Source organism: Petaurus breviceps, unplaced genomic scaffold, assembly GCF_028583685.1.
Source record: "Petaurus breviceps papuanus isolate PSGF00001 unplaced genomic scaffold, PetGlider_PUasm1.0 38, whole genome shotgun sequence".
NCBI classification, from domain to species: domain Eukaryota; kingdom Metazoa; phylum Chordata; class Mammalia; order Diprotodontia; family Petauridae; genus Petaurus; species Petaurus breviceps.
This window is the reverse complement of record NW_027186304.1, coordinates 25,857,218-25,869,883: the sequence shown is the minus strand read 5'-3', so window position 1 is coordinate 25,869,883 and position 12,666 is coordinate 25,857,218.

Sequence of the window (12,666 nt, the reverse complement as noted above, 5' to 3'; positions counted from 1 at the left end):
ATCACAAAATGGTACTCTCTGTTGCTTGAACCACTGGACTAGTTTTTGGGTGGCTGGTAAAAAAACAAACAAACAAGGTTCAGTGTTTAATTTTGTCATCCACAGTATGATTTAAAGAATGAATGTATGAAAATAATTCAGTCAGCAGATGATTAAGAGAGGCAGTCTCTACCTTTCGTCAGTTTGCATTCTAATAAATAGAGACAATACTGATATCTAGGGAAGGGAGTTTTGGTGTGGGAAATCATAGGGTTAGAAAGTTTGCATTCTAATAAATGGAGACAACACATTTAGTGGTGTGGAATTTAGGGAGGAGAATTTTGGCACGGGCAATCGTAGGAATGGTGAGTGAAGCTGCCTAGCAATCCATTGACCCGCTTTTTTTTTTCTTCCAGAAGCAATGTCAGTCTTAATTTGATTACTATTCCCAGAATAAGAGATGAAAAGCAGGGGCTTGGGGGCAGGGTTCTTATGGGTGGCATGACAGAAAGATTTGTATGATGAAGTATAAATGATTAGTTTATGTTTAAACTATGTTTCTATGTTTAAACTGTAGGTGAAGGGCTTAATTGCCCCTTCCATTAAGGAAGAGCACTAACCATTTGCCCTTCCTTCTTTTTTTCCCTTATTGCTGTTTCCAAAAAAGTGGGTTTGCTAATACTTAAAGTCCATCTTTGGAATCAATTTGTAAAAGAAAAAAGCTATAAAGTATAAGAACAAAACAAAGCAAAATAAAAAAAAAAAACCTTCAGTGCCTGCCCATCCCCTCCTAAAAAAGTATGAAACTCTTTCCCTGGAATTTAAGACTCAATCACCTATGTCCTTCATAGTTTCCTTCATGGCTCCCTTAAGCAATTACAAGCTCTTTTTATGCAAGATCTATCTTATTTTGTCTTTGTACCCCCAGCACCTGTTGGGGTGCTTTGCATATAGTCAAGATGCAATTAATAAAAGCATGTCAAATTAAATCAAATGTGTAGAGATATATCAAATGTGTGGAAATGAGATTGGAAGCATTTATTTATATTATACCTTGACTTTGTTACTTTTCCCCATGTTTCTAATAGAGAAAGATTTTTAAAAATAGTGATTTTGTGACACTCATTGGGACCAAACCACATTCCATCATCCTTATTATCAAAGAGTTATGACTTGCCTAGGTATTCAACTTTTAGGACCTAGCAAGCTAAGATGTGGACAAACATAAAAACAACAAGCCAGAGAATCAAGTCAATGAATCAATACTTGAATGCAAATTACTGTACATTATCTATTGAGGCATCTAGATGGCTCAGTTCATAGAGCAGTAGGCCTAGAATAAAGAAGGCCTAAATTCAAATCTGGCCTCAGATACTTATTAGCTGTGTGACCTTGGGCAAGTCACTCAACCTCTGCATAGGTAGAATCTAGGTGGTTCAGTGAATAGAGCACTGGGTCTGGAGTCTGGAAGACCTGAGTTCAAATCTGACCTCAGACATTTATTAGCTGTGTGACTCTGGGTAAGTCATTTAACTTCTGTTTTCCTTAATCCACTGGAGAAGGAAATGGCAAACCACTCAAGTATTGCTGCCAAGACAACCCCATGTACAGTATGGTCCATGGGATCACAAAGAGTCAGATGTGACTGAATGACAGAATGTTGATAAAAATATTATCTATATCATATTCAAATCAAACTGAGAGGCAGTGTGTTATAGAGGATGTCCGGGTCTCCTTCTGGCTCTAACACAGACCAGCTGTACAGACCTGGGAAAGTCACAGCTCTGTAAGACTGGAAGTTCCAGGGCAAAGGAGCAATCTATGAGTAGAGGAAGCTTACTCATGGACACATTTTGTGTTGGAGATCTGTGGGGAAAAAATATTCACATTAATACACTGTTGGTGTAGCTATGAAATGTTCCAATGATACTGCTAAGCAATTTGTAATTATGTTATTAAAGCGATTAAAATGTCCATATCCTTTGACACAGGGCAACCCATTGTTAAGTATACAATATAAGCAGGTTAGACAGAAAGAAAGGCCCCTTATAAACCAAAATATTTATATTGTTGCTCAGTTGTTTCAATTATGGCCAACTCTTTGTGATCCCATTTGGGGTTTTCTTGGCAAAGATACTGGAGCGGTTTGCCATTCCCTTCTCTAGCTCATTTAACAGATGAGGAAACTGAGGCAAACAGGTTCAAATGACTTGCCCAGGTTCATACAGCTAGTTAAGTGTCTGAGGTCAGATTTGAACTCTGGTCTTCCTGACTCCAGGTTCAGAGCCCTATCCACTGCTTCACCTAGCTGTATGGTCAATATGTAAGATCAAACATTAGGAGTTTGTAAAGCACAGCAGAGACCATCTCATTCAACACACTTCATTTTAAAGATAACAAAACTGAAACCACAGAAGTTCAGCAACTTTCCCAGAGTTACAGAGACATAATTGTAGGTGGTGGAAATGTCAATGGGATGTCAATCAATTAAAAAATAAACACTCATTAAGCACCTACTACATGGCAGGCATTGTGCTAAGCTGGGTCCCCTGAATGCAGATACAATATGCTTATGCCACATTGACTTTCATATTCAGCAAGGCTCCATTGTGAGCAAATCTACATAGAAAAACTTTGTGCTATGTGCTAATAAGATAAGAGATATGTGTGAATGATTGAGACAACAGATTAGTGTAGCCTTTTAATCTTTTTTTTAAAAACACCCTTATTAAAAAAATTAACATTAAACAGCTGGATAAAATAGATAATACAATATATTTAGACATAAAATCCCTTTTAGCATGAAAATTCTGAGTGTGATTCTATTAACACTTGATACACACGGATATTATCTTCACTACAAATCCTTAAATTGTCCTTTATTTTTAAAATCTTAATCTTCTTTCAAGCTAGTTTGACTATCCAAGCTTCTCTCCAAAGCTGTAACTAGCAGTTTGAGCAATTCAATTAGTGGAGGGAGTTGACCCTGGGATAAGTCTAAGAAGCTGCTAGAGAGACTGTTGCCCGGGTGCCAGGGAGGTGATTAGTAGGGTGGGATTGGCCTTGGAGCATCTCACCCAAGGTGTAGCACCGCAGGGGGCAGAAGCAACCATCTGGTAGCCTCCCATTTTCAACTAATTAATTATTCTTGATAACCAGAGGCTAAGTTTAGTTGTTTTCAGGCTGCACAAGGAGTGCAAGCATTGCCAGTACCTTCTGAATTCTAGCACCTCAAGGTAAAGTATTTGTTGCCTCATCCTAGTTCAACTTCCGGTCATGGTATCTCTGTTTTAGGCAGAGCAGCCGCTTCGCCATGGCTAGATCACTGAGTTAAGCAAAAAGAAATGTACTAACGTGATTCTCATTCACCCCAAAAGATCTCAATGGTCATGCTTCTCTGCCTTTTTCCCCTTCTTTTCTTTTTTTTAATCTTCCCATGGGAATATAAAACTTTCATCTCTAAACTTGTTCTTTCATTTTCAGTCATGTCTGACTGTGACCCCCTTTGGGGTTTTCTTGGCAGAGATATTAAATGGTTTGCCAGTATTTCTATCTCATTTTACAGATGAGGAAACTGAGGTAAACAGGGCTAAGTAGTTGCTCATGGTCACATAGCTGGTAAAAGTATCTGAGGCCAGATGTGAACTCATGAAGATGAGATTCCAAGCCCAGTGCTCTCTATCCACTGCATCACCTCGTTAAGGAAATATAAAAAACCATAATCCTCTTCCTTCTAACTTTAGGAAGTTTTTTTTACTAATTTACCTGGGAATTTTTATTTATTTATTTAAGAGAAGAACACTCACCTCCTCTTACTCTTTTAGACTGGGACTTTGTTCCTGGTCCTTTTCTTCCCTCTTTCAAATCTTCTTATTTTTAAGTAAACTCCACTGCCCTAATCCTGTCCCCACCCCCCCAACCCCTATCCCCACCCCCACCCCCTAGCTATCCTGCATCAGTTGCTATGTATTCATTCATATTTTCTCTCTCAGACTGGGAACTATCTACTTGATTTGTGGGAAAAGGTAAGGTTACCTATAAACACTTTGTGGTTAATTTTCTTTGGCAACCTCTTTTTCTCTCACATCCTGTGGCTCAGTTTAAGTAAAAGCAGTTTACAGAACAACATTTTGAAAGATGAATTTATTTGGCTACTTTGAACAGAGAATTAAACTTTCATCATAGTCCTGGCTGGATTCACAAAACAAATTAAGGGTGGAGACGGAAGTACCAAAAGTTGTTTTCAGTTAATCAAATCAAATGAGTATTTAAACAAGTCATGCCAAGTTACTTTTACTTCTAGAAAACACAGCACTAGAGAGACAGGATATTGTTCATCTCTACAGGATCTACTGTACTAGATTTGAGCTTAAACAGCCAAAGATGACTCTTAAGTGAAATCTGTAAATGTGCCCAGAGGCAAATACATCACCTCTGTTAGAGCATCCAATAGTAACAGGGCCCTAGGCAATTGCCAGCTCCCAGGGATGTTATATTAATAGGACCAAAATAGTAACACCATCTTTCCACATGGGACTTCACCCCCTCTTTCCCTTCCTCTTCTCAGCCCCCAGCTAAAAATGTAGATTCCAACCTATGGATCAGATTGATTCTCTCACCAAAAAAAAAAAAAAACCCAAATCAAAAATCCTACTTATTCACCTAATTAAGAGCTTAAGGCTCTTCTTCAAAGTGCTTTGCTCTTTAGATCAGAACCCAATATGTACTGGGGGTGTCACTCTTCAATTTTTCTCTCTCTCTTAGGTTACATTTTATTTTTTTTATGTCTTCAGTCCTTTTTCTACTCCACCCATGCCTTGAGGAAGCCTAGTATCATTGAAAAAAAAGGCATGACCAAAAAGAAAATGAACTTAGACTCAAAAGACCAGGATTCAAATTTTGCCTCTGACATTTACCAGTGGCATGACCCAAAGCTAGGTCTCTTCATATCTGTGGGCTTCAATTTCTTCTCAGGGCTAACTTAAATTATAGCTAAGTCGGAAGGGATTTTGGAGACCATGGAGGCAAATACCATCATCTGATATATGAGGAAAATGACCTTAGGGAGGAAACTAACCAAAAGAAGTTAAGTATCTTGTGCAATGTCACACAAGTAGTCAATCAATTAGTCAACAAGCATTTATTAAGTGTTTACTATATGCCAGGTACGCTGCTAGACATGGAGGCTAGAAAGAAAGGTAAAATGAGAGACAAGCAAAAAAAATACGTGTATGCAAGACACATACGGCAAAAAGGGAAGGTCATCTCAGAGGGAGGCACTAACAGGAGACGGGCTTAGGGACGTCAGGAGAGGCCTCCGGGAGAAGATGGGATTTTTCTCAATCAACATTTATTAAGCACCTACTATATGCCAGGCACTGTGCTACCTGAGACTTGAAAGAAATCAGTGGGAAAAAAAATGAGAACTGAAAGCCTTATAAGGCTCTATTGCACTGGAGATAGTCAATAAAAAAATAGAGAGCTGACGACTTAGGGTATCATGTTAGAGGAACTCTTGTTAGGCCAGTGTGGCTACATTGTAAAGCCGTGGTATCAAATGCAAATAGAATAGGATCTGATTAATATTATCTAGATTGTATTTTTTAAAGTTTTATTCTATTTATTTTGCTAAATATTTCCCAGTTGTATCTTAATCTAGTTCTTTTTTTAAAAATAAATTTATTATTAATTTTTTTCATTCACTTAAAAGAGCTTCAGTTCTGAATTTTATGCTCCCACTCCCTCCTCCAAGTATTAAGAAGGCAAGCAATATGACATCAAATATATTTGTGAAATAATGCAGAACATATTTCCATATTAACCATGGTGCAAAAAAAAGTAAGAAAAAGTTACACTTCAACTTGCCTTCAAAGTTCATCAGTAATCTCTCTGGAAGTGGGTAGTATGTTTCATCATTAGTCCCTCAGAATTGCCTTGGCTCATTTTATTGAGCTGTATAGCTAAGTCTTTCACATTTGATCATCCTTATAATATTGCTGTTACTATGTTCTCCTGATTCTGCTTACTTCACCTTGCTTCAGTTCATATAAGTCTTCCCAGGCTTTTCTGAAACAATTCTACTCATCATTTCTTATATCACAATAGTATTCCATCACAATCATATACCACAACTTGTTTAATTATTCCCTAGTTAATGAGAATCCCCTCAATTTACAATATTTTGCTACCAGAAAAAAGAGTGACTATAAATATTTCTGTATATGATATTTGTGTACATAATTTCTTTTCCTTTTCTTTGATCTCTTTGGGACACAAACTTAATAATGGTTTTGTTGGGTCACAGTTTTATAGATCTTTGGGCATTGTTCCAAATTTTCTCCAGAATATTTGGACTAGTTCACAATTCTACCAATAGTACATTGGTGAGCCTGTTTTTCCATATCCCCTTCGACATTTGTAATTTTCCTTTACTATCATGTTAGCTATGAAAAGTGTGAGGTGATACCTCAGAACTGTTTTAATTTGCATTACTCTAATCAATAGTGATTTAGAGCATTTTTATATGACTATGGGCACTTTTGATTTTTTTCCTTCTGAAAACTTCCTGTTCATATCCTTTAACCACTTATCAACTGGGGAATGGCTCTTATTGTTATAAATTTGACTCAGTTCCCTATATATTTGAGAAATGAGGCCTTTATCAGAGGAACCTGATGCAAAATTTTTTCTGAGTTTCCTGTTTTCCTTCTAATTTTGGCTGCATTGGTTTTGTTTATGCAAAAAAACCCACTTAATTTCATGTAATCAACATTATCCATTTTACTTCCCATGACCCTCTCTAATTTTTGCTTGGTCATATTTTCTTCCCTTATCCATATATCTGACAGGTAAAATTTTCTATACTCCCCTCATTTGCTTACAATATCACCCTTTATGTCTAAATTATGTCCCCATTTTATCTTGGTATAGAATGTGAGATGTTGGTCTATGAATAGTTTTGGCCAAACTGCTTTCCAGTTTTCCCAGCAATTTTGATCAAATAGTGAGCATTTGCCCCTAAAGCTTGGATCCTTGGGTTTATCAAACACTAGATTACTGTGGTCATTTAACTCCTCTGTTTTGTGTGCCTAATTTATTTCACTGATCCACCATTCTACTTCTTAGCCAGTACCAAATTATTTTCATGATTACTGTTTTGTAAAATAGCTTGAAATCTGATATTGCTAGGCTACCTTTCTTCACATGTTCTCATTGGTTCCTAGATATTCTTGACCTTTTGTTCTTCCAGATGAATTTTGTTATTATTTTTTCTGACTCAATCAAGTAGTTCTTTGGTATTTTGATTGGTATAGTACTGAATAAATAAGTTAATTTAGGTAGAATTATCATTTTTATTATATTATCTCAGCCTTGCACAAACCATAAATAAGCTCCCTAAGAAAAAAATACCTAGGGCCAGAATTCTACCAAACATTTAAAGACCAATTGATTCCAATACTATATAAACTATTTGAAAAAACAGATAAAGAAAGAGTACTACCAAATTCTCTTTATGACACAAATATGGTTTTGGTACCTAAACCAGGAAGAGCAAAAACAGAAAAGGAAACCATAGAGCAATTTCCCTAAGGAATATTGAAATAAAAAAATTAGATAAAGAACTAGCAAGGAGATTACAGCAATATAATCACCATATACTATGACTAGATGGAATTTAAACCAGGAATGCATGGCTGCTCCAATATTAGGAAAACTATTAGCATAACTAGGCATATCAATAACAGAAACTACAAAAAATATTACAATTATCTCACTAGATGCAGAAAAAAAGCTTTGGACAAAATACAACACTTGTTCCTATTAAAAACACCATGATACATATTTTTTAAAATGGAGCTTTCCTTTAGTCTGATTCTAGAAGCACTTATAACACCACTGTATTATATGGAAGGTAGTAAAGAGTCAGAAGACTGGGAAGCATTCTCCAATTGATAAATGATCAAAGGTTATGAACAGGCAGTTTTCAGATGAAGAAGTTAAAGCTAACTATAGTCATATGAAAAAGTGTTCTAAATCATGATTGCTTAGAGAAATGCAAATCAAAACAACTCTGAGGTACCACATCACACCTGCTAGATTGGCTAACATGAAAAAACAGGAAAATGATAAATGTTGGAGATGTGGGAAAATTGCAAAACCAATGCATTGTTTGTGGAGTTGTGAACTAGTCCAACCATTCTGGAGAGCATTTTAGAACTATGCCTACACTTTGATCCAGCAATGCCACTTCTAGGTCTATATCCCAAAGAGATCATAAAAATGGGAAAAGGACCCACATGTACAAAAATATTTATAGCAGTTCTTTTTGTGATGGTCAAGAATTGGAAATTAAGGGAATGCCCATCAATTGGAGAATTACTAAACAAGTTGGGGTATATGAATGTTATGGAATACAATTGTTCCATAAGAAATGATGAGCAGGTTGACTTCATAAAAACCTGGAAAGACTTACACGAACTGATGTTGAGTAAAGTGAGCAGAACCAGGAGAGCATTGCACACAGTAACAGCAACATTGTGTGATGAACAACTTTGATAGACTTAGCTCTTCTCAGTAATGCAAGGATGTAAGATAGCTCCAGAAGACTCATGTTGGAAAATGCTATCCACATCCAGAGAGAGAACTATGAAGTCTGAATGCAGATTGAAGAATACTGTTTTCTTTTTCTCTTCTTTCTCATAGTTTTTCCCTTTGGTTTTAATTCTTCTTTACAACATGACTAATGTGGAAATATGTTTAATATGATTGCACATGTATAGCCTATATCAGATTGCATGCCATCTTGGGGAGAGGGAAGCAGAGGGAGGGGGAGAAAATTCAGAAGTCAAAATCTTATAGAACTGAATGTTGAAAACTAAAAACAGATAAATAAATTTTTAAAAGAAGAAGATTGGAAAGGTCAGAAGGAACCAGGTTATGAAGGGCTTTAAATCTTAAAATACTTTATATTTAATGCTAGAAGTAATAGGGGACATTGGGGCTTATTGAATAGAACGGTGACATGGTCAGTCCTTCACTTCAGGAAAATCAATTTAGCAGTTGAATGAGGAATGTATCCATGTGGGAAGAGATGTGATATAGGGAGAAAACCAGAAAGCTTTAGGCATGAAGTGGTAAGGGTCTATACCAGGGTGGTTGCTGTGCAGGAAGAAGGAGGCATAGGCTAGACACATTATGGTATAAATAACAAAATTGCATAATAGTTTTGATTTCTAGAATGAGAATGAGGAGTCTAGCATGATCCCAAAACCTGTGTGACTAGGAGAATGGTGATACTTTGACAATAATTGGGAATTTTGAGAAGGAGGGAGAATTTTGGGGAAAGATATTAAGCTCTGTCCTGATCGAGTTGAATTTGAAATGTCTACAAGGCATCCAGTTTGAGAGGTCCAAAAGGCAGTTGGTCATGAGACTGGAGCTTGGGAGAGGAATTAGTACTATATATACATTTCTGGGAATCAATAATTGAACTCTGGGGAGCTGAGATCGCCAGGCAAATTAATATAAAACAGATTCTTGACCTTTTTTTGTGTCATGGATCCCTTTGGCAGTCTGAAAAAGTGTGTGGAGAGCTTCTCAGAATAATGTTTTTAAATATACAAGATAAAATACAAAGGATTACAAAGGAAAAAAAATATGTCAAAAATAGTTTTCAAAATAAATATCCTTTAAAAATTCAGTTAAGAATCCCTTGATTGGGAAAAGATAAGGGAAGGGAAAGGAAGGAAGGGAAGGGTAGGGAGACTAGCATAGAGCCTTAGGTGATCACAATGCTTAGTGGGCACAATCTGCATAAAGAGCTAACAAATGAGACTCAAAGAAATGCTCAGATATATAGGAAAAGAATCAGGAGAGATAAGTTTCTTGAAAACCTAGAGAGAAGTGACTATCTAGGAGAACAGAGTGATTGGCAGAGTTGGAAGCTTCAGAGAGTTCAAGACTGAGAAAAAGGTCATTAGATTTGGTAATTAAGAGACCATTGGTAACTTTGGAAAGAATAGTTTTAGTTGAATAAATAACTAAGAAACAAAATTATAGAAGGTTTAGAAGCAAGTTGGAGGAGAGGTTGTGGAAGCACTGAGAATAAACAGCATTCTCAAGGATTTGGGTCCAAAATAGAAGAGGTGAAGGACAATAATAATTGGGTACTGTCAGATCAAATGAAAGTGTTTTAAGGATGGAGAAGACATAGGCATGTTTATAGGCATCAGGGAATTAACTATTAGGGAGAAATCAAAGATCATTGAGGGAGGGGTATTGAGAGAGGGAAGAAATCTGCCAGAAAAGATAGGAAGGGAGGGGATCCAGGGTGCAGGTCAAGGAAATTGTCCTCAGCTGTGATAGTAGAAGGAAGGGATTCCACCAGCAGCTTGTAAAATAAAAGAAAGGATTTGGAATAGACTAGGGTAAGTATAATAGCAAATGAGGTAGAGAAGTATAAAAGAATGGCCTTGCTGTTAGGGCCCAATTGAGATTATGTAAAAAAATTATTGGAATGAGAACCAGAAGATAAAGGGAGAGAGAAAAGCAAAGACTTAGGATGAAAACAAATTTATTCATCATGGAGCAGGCATTCCAGAGAGCACAGTGGAAAAGGTGGGTAAATCTGGAGTGGAACAGTAGTGGGGTGATAGGGTTGAGTGGGCAGTGGGGAATGGGGTTCATCCTTCTATATTTGGGAATTCAGAATCACAGAGATGGGAAAAGTATGAGGGGATGAATATATGTTAACTGGTAAGAAATGAGTCCAGGTAGAGAATCAATGGACAGGGAGAAGTCCATTGAGGGAGGCAGATGATTAAATAGTTTGAGGTCCCTCTTTGAATTTCAAACTCTGTGCAGATGGGGATGCCATGTTCTATGAGACTCAAAAGGCCCAGCTCATAATAGGCAGGAGCAGGTGAAGTTATGACCTGAAGGTGTCTAGAAAGGAGGGTGGCCATTTGATGTGAGTTTGATCCTAGAATGACTTACAGAGCACTAGAAAAGGCTGTATTTGGGAGCCCAGACACAGATGGCTTGAATTCTGGGGGCAATGGCAAGGCTCCTTTGGGACACTCTGTAAGCCAAGAGGCCAGAGGCAGTTAGCCTGAAACCACCACTGGGGCTGAAAGCTAGAACCCTGAGAAGCTCTGAAGTGGAGACAGAGGCCACAGAAAGAATTTGAACAGAGGTCCTATGATTTTGAGTCAGTGTTCTTTACATTGCGCCAAAAGACCTTATCAAAAAAGTTCAAGTCATATAATCTTTGACCCTTGGTTTCTTTATCAGTAGAAATAAGGATAATGACTCTTTCACTACCCTACACACAAAGTTGCTGGAAGGATAAGCAAAACTTGTGCAAAACTGCAAGTACTCTATTCATGTGAGATTTTATTTCATCAATACTGATAGAGTTGGACTCGGAAGCTCATGCCTGAAAGACTTGTGGACTTTGGGTTGGTTTGCCTGCCACATTGGTATTTCCCATATTATCTGCAACATGATTTTATAGAAACCACAACTACCCAGTCAAAACCACAAGTTAGAAAACATCCAGATGCTGAGCCTGGGTCTCTCAAGTATTGGGAATTCTCTAGTGTTAGGTTTTTCTTTTTCTTCACAGCACTGATCTTTTATTTCCTTGATACCTTGGAACCATAGACTCACAGAGTTGGAAAGAGCCTCAGATGTCATCTACTACAGTGCACTACACTTGTATGATATATAGCCCATCAGCACAAAAATATCTGGAGGGACCAACATTGGTAAATTATGAGAGCTTTCTTCAGGTTTTTTTCTCTTTTATTTATGTATCTCTATGAACAGACACTTGAATCTCCACATCCCAGGTTTGTTATGAAACCTTTAACAGAAGAATGGCTATGATCTATGTGTGTGTGTGTGTGTGTGTGTGTGTTTGTGTGTGTGTGTATGAGAAAGAGACAGAGAGAGACAGAGACAGAGAGGCAGAGACAGAGACAGAGACAGAGAGAATGTATACCTGCAGATTCCCTCAGGTAAAATTCAGGAGTCAAATGATTTTGTTTTTGCTTTCTTCTTACTCCCTTTGGGGCCTTTCCCTTTCTCAAGTAGACTTCCTACAGGTATTTCTAGCAACCAACTAGTTGGACCAAAGGACACTAGAGTGCTCACCTTCTCCCACTATGTGACCACAGCTCTGATCTCATGAAGGTACTGGATTCTTAACAGGAGGAGCCTTTCCCTAAAGAGAGAGGTTGGACTCTTTTTTTTCCCTACCTCTCTGTCTCTATCCACCCCCTCACTCTGGAAAAAAAAAATCACTTAAAACTAAGATACCAGTTATCTGGTAAAAATCTCTTGAAACTAAGATATGGCTCATGTCTAGAGTTGCCCCCCAAAAAAGCAATAAAAGGTATTCTATGTAAAATGTTGATCAGGTGTGAGTTAGTTATTTATTTCTTCTACCCAAGAGGACCCAAAAGACCTATAAGCATGCATTAATGAAGACAAAGCATCATTCAATAATCTATACTCTTTTTTTTTAAGCAAACGGGGTTAAGTAACTTGCTCAAGGTTACACAGCCAGTTATTTTTGGGTGTGGTGCTAAGTATCTGAGCCCGGATTTGATCCCCAGGTCATCCTGACACTGGGACTAGTGCTCTTACTTGCTGAGCCACCTGGCCGCCCCTAAGCAATTGGGG